The sequence below is a fragment of the Mixophyes fleayi genome, chromosome 11 (assembly GCF_038048845.1).
Source record: "Mixophyes fleayi isolate aMixFle1 chromosome 11, aMixFle1.hap1, whole genome shotgun sequence".
NCBI classification, from domain to species: Eukaryota; Metazoa; Chordata; class Amphibia; order Anura; family Limnodynastidae; genus Mixophyes; species Mixophyes fleayi.
The window spans coordinates 13,046,563-13,058,529 of record NC_134412.1 but is presented as its reverse complement, the minus strand read 5'-3'; the positions used below and the strand labels follow the sequence as shown (position 1 = coordinate 13,058,529).

The following is an 11,967-nucleotide window of genomic DNA, read 5'->3' as shown; positions in this document are numbered from 1 at the left end:
AGGATTGCAAGGTTGTAGCTGTTTAACCAGTCAACCACCATTCATATGTTTTTGATTCACGATTGACCATATTGATATACCATAATATGTACCAGTGCACTGGTTATTGTATGTATGTAATTTTTTAGCTGTCTACTATACAGTTTTCTTTTATCTGTCTCTTTTATTTATTTTCTATTTGATTTCATATCTATCATACTACTTTCTACATTTAAGTCTCACTTTGCGCTAGTGGCTCTTGTGTATATTGTCTTTTGAACACAAACCTGAGCATTTGCCAGAAGAGACTTTTTTTTTATGATCCTCCGAGCAATAGGAAGCTGCAGGGAAGCAAAGCTCCTTAGGCTCAAACTTGGTCCCTGTGTATGGGTAACCTTCTTCACCCAAGCTGCCAATAAGTCATGAAATTGATCTTATTAACAATTAAAACCATCTATTTCTAACACAATTATTAATTATAAGAGTCACTACTCACTGACAGAAGAATTCATTAGGGTCAATCCACAATCTCTTTTTGCAAGGTCAGTTCCTGGTATTTTAGCCCGCTGGGAACACATTCTTCAAGGACACTCTCATCCGTGTCATGCATATTGGTCCTGAAAAGTAAGATTTGATTGAATGAAAGGGAAAAATTCTCCAAATTTCCTCTCTGCCGCCCGACTTTTCTATTGAAACAGGCATGTTAATGAGGAAATTAAAAATAAAACCCAAAGAGAATAACTTATTACATTACAGTTGGAAGGTGTTCTGCACTCCAAAATAATGTTGATAATACTGATTTTAGGTGACAATTTTTATAAATATGGCTGCAAGCTTTCCCACATTCCTTATAATATCCAATTTGTCTCTGCATTATATTTAGTTATTAAATAAACACACTGCTATTACTCTCTTTGAGACTTTATTTTATAGCAGCCACTGAATACTGGTTCTGATAACAAAATGGCTGCCTCAGTGATATCACCACCTCCTATAAATCTTGGTTTAGCTCACAAGATGGCTGCCCCTGACGTGTGTAAGCAACGGATGCATCTTAAGAAAAGTATTTATGCCCCATGTCTTATATCTCTAACTATCCTAGTGCACATCAAATATAATTCCATCACAACATACAGTACATAAAAAGGTTATTAAGCCAAACATAACTTCCATTTATAGAGAAACATGACTCTTAATGTAAAGATAATGACCATATCTAGAATGATTTATTTCATGGAATTATTATGAAACAGAACAATCATTCATAGAGGTAAACTGTTCACATTAAGGGGAAAATTACTTTGTAAATAACATCTGCCGTTTTAAAGATGTGTATTATATGTGTAGGAAATAACAGAGCATGTGGTGTAAGCAAAAGTTTAAACTTTTAGTAACCAGGACTCACTATTAATTTAGCATGATAGATATATACAAGAGCAGGAAGCCGCCTGTCTCACCTGGAATATATACTGATTTTTTTATGAGTACAGAGACTTCACATTAAAATAATATTCTCTACGTATAATTTGTACTGTTAGATATATTAACAATAATTATCCTTTCAATGGGGTATCCATTTTCCCAATTAACCATCGGAAGGTTTACAAAACTACAGGTGCAAATAGATCCCATCGCTGTTCTGCAAATTTGTAAATATTCGTTATCTAAAAATGTAAAATACTTATGGGGAAGATTGAATAAAAAGAGCCCACAAATTATATATATTATGGGAGTCATCCAATGTAAAGACAAAGAATAGTTACAAGCTGAGAAACCTTTTTCAAATTCAATAGTTGTGTAAAGGAATTGAATGTCTATCGCAGCTCACATAAAAATATCTTGCCAGTCAAAATCAGCCAGGATTTGTAAAATACTTTTTGAATCTTTTAGGTAAGAAGGGAGAGTTGTACTTTATTTTTTTCAGAATAAATATGAACTGTAAAAATGAGAATGGAATTTGTGCACAAATGGGTAAATATTTTAATATCTGAAGAAGAGTACACTTGAATATACTTGTCTGATATGATGTATTCATCTGCTGCTGTTTTCTATGAAAAGTATTAAGTAAGAGGATTATTTCAATTGAGATATATAAGTTGTAACAAATCAGGACTTTAAAAGAATTGCGTGCTTCCAAAAACTAACAATGGAGAGATTGTGGTGTTTTCTGATTGTTAATTGGCTGAATAATATAACCATGATGGCCATCCATTCTGAGATAAGGTAAAATAGTGTTTCTACCCATGAAAACATCAGAGTACAAGGAAGTCATAATGATGGGATATCAGATGTTTATTTGTAGATATTATAGGGCTTTAAATGCTGTTACATAGTCTATATACAGAGCCAGAGTGGCTTAAAAATGTGTTGATCGCGGACTCTGTGAAGGTATTAATAGAGATTTTTACACACACACACACACACACACACACACACACACACGTCAATTTATTCATGAGCCAAATCACCCAGGTTATAGCCAACTAGAATAGAATATACATTATATGTTGATTTCTTGATTTAAGGAATTTTATGTCAGATATAGAAATTAAGCAGTAATCCCAGTCTGGACATATAATTGTGCCCAGGGCCGGATTAACCCTAGGGCTACAGCCCAGGGGCCTCGGGCATCCAGGGGGCCCTTAAAAGTGCTCAGCAGCAGTATTGATCGGTCAGGGGCGCCCCCTGCGCGATCAATGCTGCTGAGCACTTTCACTGCGGTCCTTTCCCGGCGCACTGTAGTCTCCTTACTGAGGAGATCTCGTGAGTCTCACTCTCACGAGATCTCCTCAGTAAGGAGACTACAGCGCGCCGGGGAAGGAGGTAAGTGCCGGGGGGGGGGGGTGGGGGCGGCTCGGATCACAGGGATGGGGGGCCCTCACGGGGGAATGGAGGCCCCCTTAGCCCAGGGGCCTCCATTCCCTTAATCCGGCCCTGATTGTGCCTGAAGAAACACCTTTTGTGTTGCATAAAAAATGTACATAAAAAGGAAAAGCTAACATTGGCCACCTACAGAAGCAGCGTGTTATGGTGTGATTGGTAACTGTAGTTACCAGATAAATAGTAAATCCAATACCAGTTTCAATTTACATGAAGATCTTTATTAAAAGAAAATACGGTTTACATTTTTTTATATCAGGGAAAATAAATATTAGAAAATGTCCTTACAGGCCGCCCCCCCCCCCCCCATATCTTATAGTCCCAGACACCAATCCTCATTCCCGAGACAGTTCCTAAAACCAGAAGGTCGACTGGAGGTCTGGGCTGGTGTCATAAAATAGTGTTGTCCTCCATGCAGTGATCCAGAGAGGCTATGGGGTTCTGAAAATGGCTGTAGAGGTCTATAAAGAAGAAAAAGAAAAGAACATTAACTTACAAGACAATAACACTTAAAATAATGACTATAAATCCATGTATACCCATTCTATTCACTAAGGTGGTGACATTCTCCTCCCTTACACAACCCTATGTAAATATTTGTATACAAATAGGAGAAATATAAATTCTCAAAGTTAAATAAAACATACAGATAAGAAAAATCATTATCCATTTAAACTTCATTAGATCTAATGCAAAGCAGAGATAAATAATACAGACTTTTGCAGTAAGTCTTTTTTTTAATTACCCTTAAAATCTGCTAAGGCATCATTTAGACGTGTTTATCGTGTTCTCCATTAAAATGTGTGTGAGGAATACAGGACTGTGTAATTTTGAGCTAGTTTCCTCTGGTAACAGATTAGTTTTGCTTCCCTGAGTACAAGGTAACATTTAAATGATACTAGTGTACATGAGCCTCAGGACAGTTGTATTACTTTGATTAAAATACCACAAATGTAGTTCTCTTCTGTTGTCCTCATATCATTATCATCATCATCAAATGTTTAAATATTTAGGACAATGTAAAATGTAGTAATTTATTTGAAGGACACTATACTGATAAATAACTATATGTAATCTTAATCAGTATTTATTCCTTACCCGAGTCATTGGTTCCACAGTAGGGTCCAACCAGATAGCATCTTCTGCAGGGCTATATGAAATTGGAGGAGTGTTACCAACGTCAGACCTGCCATCTATCCCACTGTCACTGTTTACAACCGAAACGCTGGGGGAGGATGGGATTGAAGAACTCCATGTTAAACCATCATCTTCTGGTGAGGAATTTGAGCATTTTCCAGAAGATCCTTTTTCTTGATCCCCAGAAGAAAAGGAAGCTGCAGAAAAGCGAACCTCCTTAGGGTCAAACTTGGTCACTGTGAATGGGTAACCTTCTTCACCCAAACTGCCAATAAAAAAGTCATTATTGTTATTGACATTTGAAACCATCTATTCCTAAGACAATTAATAACTGAATTATATGAGTTGCTACTCACAGACAGGAGACTTCATAAGGGTCAATTCACACGGTCATCTCTTTTGGCAAGGTCAGTTCCTGGTATTTTAGCCCACTGTGAACACAAGCTTCCAGGATACTCTCCTCCGTGTCATGCATATTGGTCCTGATACACCTGAAAAGTAAGATAATCACCCATTAGATCGTATGTTTAAAAATATTCAGGAAATTAAAAATAAAGCCCAAAGAGCACTTATTACATTATTAAGGTTGGAATATGTTATATACAACAGAACAATGTTGATAATACTGATTTTAGGTGACAATTTAAAAAATATGGCTACAAGCTCTCCCACTTTCCTTACTATATCCGCTTTGCCTCTGCCTTATATTTGTTTATTATATAAACAAATTTCTTTTATTCTTTTGGAGACATTTTTAAGCAGCCACTGAATATTGGTCCAGCTCACAAGATGGCTGCCCCTGATGTGCGTGTGTGTGTGCAGCATTTGCATTTTAAGCAATGTATTTATGCCCATAAAGTCTTATCTCACTGACTATCCTAGTGCACATCAAATAGAATTTCTTCAGAACACACAGTACACTAAAAGGTTAAGCCAAACGTAACTTCCCTCACACTCCCTTTAATAGAGAAACATGAAGCTTCCTGTAAAGGTTATAACCATGTCTAGAAATAAACAGTCATTCATACAGGTTATAAAGAGGTAATTCCCCCCCCCAAAAAAAAAAGGTAATTTTGGTTGCCTAGAACGAAGATGAGCAAAGTAAGATTAATATAATAATAATAATAATAATACCATAACCATTTACAAATGTCACTGCTGTACTCAGGTTTTAAAAGAACATGAAGAGATACCTATATGCCTGGCCTTTCATTGGCTTTTCCGGGTACCAGTGTCCAATGTACTTATGGCACAGAATCTCATCCAACTTTTCTCCAAACACCTCAACCATTACTGGATCCAGTTTATGAAATCTATTGACCAGCATCTTAATAAATTCCACTCCAGCCACCAGCTCTGCCCTCATCTCCTCTGGGATTGCAGTGAATCCAGCCATATTATCTGGTGAGAGAGAAAGCCATTTTAGTTTTTATTGAGCGTTGTCATCTATCTTTTTTTGTATACTACAATAAGGATACTGCGTCTATCTGACACTTTACCAATATGAAAAAGTAAACTGTGCTTTTCCCAGCAGCCACTTTAGAAATTGTGAGTAAGTTTATTTAGTGTTGGTGACATTGAAGTAATGCAAAGAGATTCTGAAGAGAGTATTTTCTAAATACAATATTGGAGGGGGAAATTAAGAAATAAAATGTAAAGTAAACTAACATTCATTAAATACGATATTTGGGAGTAGGGAGTGGAATTGATCATATATACATACATTCTCATTTAAGCTTACCACTACTAAATAAGTAAAATAAATAAAGTAGCAGAAATTATTAATACAGTATGATGTTTGAATAGTAATTGCATATCCTGTGTCGTCAGAACTTATTTTAATTTTTTTTAAAAAATATCTATCTATTTCTTTGGAACTTGATAGTGTGTTGGTAGATTGGAGACATAAAAGGAAACAGTACATGATGTAAAAGTATCAAAAGGATTTAAAATGGCAAAAACTGAGTGACTTAATTACTATTTATAAATTTATGTAATTGAAATAAATTGTTAATATAACATGCCCCAAAAATCGCAGCCTATTCCTCACCATTTTCTTGGATACATATATTTTGATTGAGGAAATCCCATAAATATAGTTTAAAATTATATGTTCAGTGGTATCAATTGGTTAACTATAGATTTTATATAAGCAACAGCTATGCAGACTTACCTGATTACTTGTAGATTAGAAGGGAAATAGTTTAGAAAAGGTCTGGTCTCTTTTTTTTTTAATTGAAAAAGTAGAAAAACACAGTTCATACGTTTCATTCAAGTGTACACAGTACACCGTAAGACATGATCATGCATACGTTTTAGTACGATACAGAGCATAAAGTACAAGACATGACATCCTACACTATATACATCAAGTACTGCACTAACCATTCAAACCGTATCACAGTGCAATAAAATAACATTGGATGTGAGGGGGAGGTAGGTGAGAGGGGTAGGGTGATGGAGTCACGAGCAAAAAGTTTTTATTGAGGACAGACACAAAGGGAAGGGTGCATAAATAGACATTACATTCAATAATACTTCATGCTGTGAAAGGGGAATGGGTTGGAAGGGGGGAGGGGGAGGAGCACAAACCAAAGTTGTTTTTTTATTGAAAATAGACACAATGGGGAGAAGGAGAATAGGGAGACAACAATCAATTACAATCAATCGTCTTCATCTTCCTCAGGACTGTCAAGGGTGTTAGTCTCTTAGCAGGCTGTGGATCAACCTACGACAGTCCTGGATGGTCATCTTCTCCCGCTTCAAGATGAGGCGATTCCTGGCAAGCCACATAGTATCCTTAAAACAGTTCATAAGGCGCCAGGCCTCCTGGATTGCCTCAACGGTGTGAGTCCCAGGAAATAATCCATAAAATACCGAATTGTATGAAAGGCAAGTCCTGGGCACACTGTCCTTAAGTTCATGTTCCAGGGCATCCAACAGTGCCTGTGCAGTGGGGCAGTCCCACAAGATATGCTGAGCAGTCTCCCTTCTGGTAATACAAAAGGGGCAGTGAACATATCTGCGCAGGTTCCGGGAGTGCATGAATGTCCTGAGAGGCAGACCCCCCCTGGATAGCCATCCATGCCATGTCCTTGTGTCTATTAGTCAACCTCTTAGAGGCCACATGCTCCCAAACATGTTTGGTCTTAGCCACAGGGAGCCCTGGAACAGACTCCATAACGTCCTTTGCTCTGATGATTGTGGGTAATTTTTGGCTTCCACAAGTCTGGTTTAAGTCCCTTCAGATGGTGCTCCCTCACAAATTGTCCAACATCCAGGTAAAACCAAGGTGTAGTCCAGTTGTAAGGGAAGGAGCTGTCCCACTTGTCCCAACCAAGGTTCCTCCAAAGAGGCAGAAGGAAAAAGCGGGACATGGACTTCCCAGCAGAGCAAATGTTCTTTTCAAGGAGTGTCCTGCAGATACAGTTGCAAACAAAGAAGGGCCGCAACATGGTGGGGATGTCAGGGATCCCTTTCCCACCTTTGAGGGGGTCCTTGTAAATAACGGACCGCTTCACTCTGTCCATTTTGGAGCCCAAGATGAAGTGAAAGACTGTCCTCATGATGGTCTTACAGACGGTAGCAAAAGGTGGCCAAGCTTGGGCCGTGTACTGCAGAACGGGAAGAATTTCGTTGCGCAGCACCAGTACTTTCTCTTAGATGGTAAGGTCTCTGAGGCTCCACAGTCCAATCTTTTGCCTGACTGTCGCCAGTCTCTCTTCCCAGCACTTCAGGGCCACCTCCTCTCCACCAAACCAAACTCCAAGGATTTTGATGTAGTCTGGCTTGATTGTGAAGGGGAATGCAGCGGGGGATGACAGGTGCCACTGACCAAACAGCATCGCCTCTGACTTCCCGCAGTTGACCTTTGCCCCTGAAGCTCGGCCGAAGTTGTCGCAGGTCTGGACGAGTGCTGCCACCGAACGCTGATCAGCACAGAAGACAGTGACGTCGTCCATGTAGAGCGAACACTTGGCCTCTAGACGGTCTGGACCCAGTGCGGTAATGCCTCTGATCTCTGGATTTCGCCTGATGGACATCGCGAAGAGCTCTATACAACAGACAAAAAGAAGAGGTGAAAGAGGGCAGCCTTGTCAGACCCTAGACAATACAGAGAAGGGGTCAGTCTTCCAGCCGTTCACCAACACCGAGCTGTAAATATCAAGGTACATCAGGTTAACATAAGAACAAAACGTATCACCCAATCCAAACCTGCATAAAACCATGAGAAACACGATCAAAGGCCTTCTCCTGATCAAGACTGATCAGGGCCACATGTGCAGAGAGCGGTCTTTGATGTAATGAACCGTGTCCCTCAGCAGCGCAAGGCTGTCTGCAATCCTGCGACCAGGAATGCCACAAGTCTGGTCAGGATGAACAATTCGCCCAATGACAACCTTTAGCCTGTTTGCTAGTACCTTGGCTAGGATCTTGTAGTCCACGTTCAGGAGGGAGATGGGCCTCCAATTTTTAAGGTCACATCTCTCTCCCTTGCGCTTATACAAAATCGTGATCAAGCCCTCTCTGAGTCTGAGGCATCCTGCCCTCCACCACCATCTCCTCATACAGCTCTAGCAGGTCCGGGCCAATGAGGTCCCACAGCGCTACATAGAGCTCCGCTGGGAGGCCATCACTGCCCGGCCTAAAGGATTTTGCGGCAGAGTGCAGCTCCCCCAAGGTGAGGGGGGCGTCCATGGCTGCTCTACCTGTAGGATCAATAGGGTTAGTGATACCTGACAGGAACGATTCAGCCGCATCGTCGTCTGTAGTCTTAGGGGAGTAGATTTTGCCATAGTAGTCTGTGACGACTCCCATGACGCCCTTCTTCCCCTTCCTGGGGGTGCCAGTCTCGTCCCGCAGTTAAATCAGAGGTGTGTGGCCGGAGTGGAGTTTTCTGAAAAAGAAAGTTACATTTCTCACCCTTCTCCAGATTCTCCACCTTGGAAAGGAAGATGATGCATCTGGACTCCTCCTCGAAGTGCCTTTTCAGGCCCCCCTTGGCCTCAGCCAGATCATCCTTCACGTCCCAGCTGCAAAGTTGGAGATCCAGCAGGGACTGCAGCTGGCGCTGAAGCCTCCTGAAGTTTCTCTTCCTCTCACATGCCTGTTGTCAGCCCTTAGCCTGAAAGAAACTGCGAAACTTGCCCTTGACATACTCCCACCAGTTAGACATACAATCAAAACACATTTTGTCATTTTTCCACATTACATAGGCATCCCTTAGCTCAACCATCACCTCTTCCCTTCCCAGCAGAGCACAGTTCAACTTCCAGGAGCCCAGAACACCCTCAAAGAGAATGGCCCTATGATCAGAAAATAAGCAGGGAACCATGACATGCCTGTTTTGTCTTACCGCTCTCGAGGTAAACACAAAGTCAATCCGGGAACGCACTGAGCCATCAGGGCAGCTCCAAGTATAATTCACAGAGCCCCATGGATCCCACTGCATCCCGCAATGATGCTTCGGCTACCATCTCCTGCAACAACCTGGAAGAAACATCAAATTTAGCATTATTGTTAGAACTCCTTCCGTCTTCCTCTATAGGACAGTTAAAGTACCCAGCCATCACTACCGCCCTGGTGGTTGCGAGCTGGGCCCGCAGGGTCTGGAAAAGCTGGGTCAGGAAAAGCTCCAAACGCTCATTCTTACCCGGGGATGCATACACACCCAGGAGCCATCTATGATAAGCAATCTGCCGCAGACAAACTCCTGAACGGAATCTAGTGTGAAGAGGCTTCCCCTGATAAGAATGGCGACCCCTGCAGACTTAGTCACCCCCCCAGACCAATAGGAGGACCCGTGAGACCACTGCCTACCCAGATGCCTGTAGGAACTAGAGAAAGGGAGAGAACATTCCTGTAACATGTAAACATCACATTTCTGACTGTCAAGAAAGGTAAACACAGACTGACGTCTAATCTTATCCTTCACACTCATCACATTAATGGTAAAGAGAGAAAAATTAGCCATTAGTTGGGAGAAAAGAGAAAGTTAGCACAGTCAATACATTAGTTACCCTCCTCTTTGGGTGGGACTTGGTCCGGTCTGCCAGTGTCCCCTTTGGGTGGGAGCAGACCTCTCTCCTCAAGCTGGTCGAAGAGGCAGATGTGGGGCAGTTGCAGGAATTCTTCCTCCTCCTGCTCGGAATCCAGCAACTCATCCACCATCTGTACCAGGGCCCCCTCCGTCGGGAGGGGGTCCTCTTCGAGCTCGACCGCCTTTTTCTTGGAAGGGTCGGAGTCGCCAGCTGGGCTGTCTAGCTCTTTCCGCTTCCTCCTTTGCTTGTTCTCATCACCTGCAGAGACAAGAGGGGGGAGGAGGGGGAAATCCTCCAGGGAAAGAGAGGGAGCTGCAGTAGCGGTGGGGAGGGTTAGTGCTACTGCAGGGGAGGGAGGGGGTGTTGTGACAGTGGGAAGGGAGGGAGGTGCTGTCACGACAGCGGGAAGGGAGGGAGGTGCTGTCACAACAGGGGGAGGGATCTTACCAACTCGTGGCCGCGGTGTGGGCTTCTGTTGCTTCCTCTGGGCTGGCTTGGGCTGCAGGGCAGGGGTAGGTCGACCTTCCGGCAGTCCATTCCCAGCAGCTGCAGCATAGGTTCTGGCCCTCTGGGGGCAGTCCCTGTAGATGTGGCTGGCCAGGCCACAGAGGTTGCAGGACAGTTTTCTGGGGCAATCCTTGGTCTCGTGCCCCGCCACCTTGCAGTTCCTGCAGGCTGAGACTTTGCAGCTTCTTGTCATGTGGTCAGCTTCACCACACTTCCTGCAGTTCCTCGGCTGATCGGCATAGTGAAGAAGGCCGGCAGAGCCGCCCAGGGCGAAGCTTGATGGCAGGTGTTGGAGACCGTCAATTGCCGTGTTGTCCTTCCTCAGTCTGATAATGATGGACCACTTGCCTGTCCAGAAACCGTTGGCATCCAGGATCTTGGAGGGGTCCTTGATCACGGAGCAGAAGCGGCTCAGGAAGGTAGCGATGTCTTTACCAGGGGTGTGAGGATTTCTCATGGAGACTGTGACTCTTCTCTCCTCCCTCTGGATGAGGCAGTTCCCCACAAAGCGGGAGAAGGGAGACTCCGGTCTCGCAGTCTTCACTGCCTCCTGGTACCTCTTACAGATGGCAATGGAGGCGAAGGTGATGTACCAGATCCCTCTCAGGTAGTTCTGCACGCTGAGGGTTTCAGCCTTGGAGAAGCCCTGGTCGAGGATCATTTTCTTCCTTAAGGTCTCAGCCGTCATGTCTGGGACCCTTCCTTCCACCTCCTTTAACTTCAGGACGACGGTCTGCCTCATCCAGGGTTCCAGAGTGGGAGTCTCCTGGGGGGTGTCCTGGCTGGGCTTCCCTTGCTCAGCAGTTGCAGGGGCAGTGGAGGCAGAGGTTCTGGCCACGGGGAGAGGCTTCGGTGCGGTGGTCTTTCCTCCCTTTTTCGCAGGAGCAGGGGTGGAGGCAGGAGCTGCAGTAGCTGAGGCCATCGTCCTGGCTCTTCCTGAGGCAGAGAGGCTGGTCTTCCGGGGTGGAGGGAGCAGTGCCGATATCCTCCCGCTGGGTAGAGAGGAGCAGGGACTTCCACTGAAGAGGAGGCGCTTCTTCCGCTGGAGCAGGCCCCGAGGAGAGGAAGGCTACTTCAGCTGCAGGTGCTTCCAGCGCCGCCTTCCCGGCAGGCAGGGGTCAGCAGCGCTTCTTCCCCGGGGTCAGTCTTCTTGCTCCTGACTGGCGTCGATCGGGAAACACAAGTCTCAAAAGTTCTTCACCAGGGTTAGATTGTGCTATCGGATGAGCCACAATCAGGTACTGTCCTCTGGGTTTTGGGCAGGAGAGAGACAAGTGCACCATGCAGCAGAGTCTACATCAGCCCCTCACCGATGTTAGATTGCGCTATAGGATTAGACACAATCAGCATAACCTCCACCGGGTAGTTGGTAAACTGATAACAGATGCTACACTTGATCTTAGCCAAAAGGCCGAGAAGCGAA

General features: G+C 43.7%; 1 pseudogene; it reads right to left on the bottom strand.

Annotated features, from left to right (window-relative positions):
- Positions 1 to 11,871: 11,871 nt before the first annotated feature.
- LOC142108047 (U2 spliceosomal RNA) lies at positions 11,872 to 11,967 on the bottom strand (annotated as a pseudogene).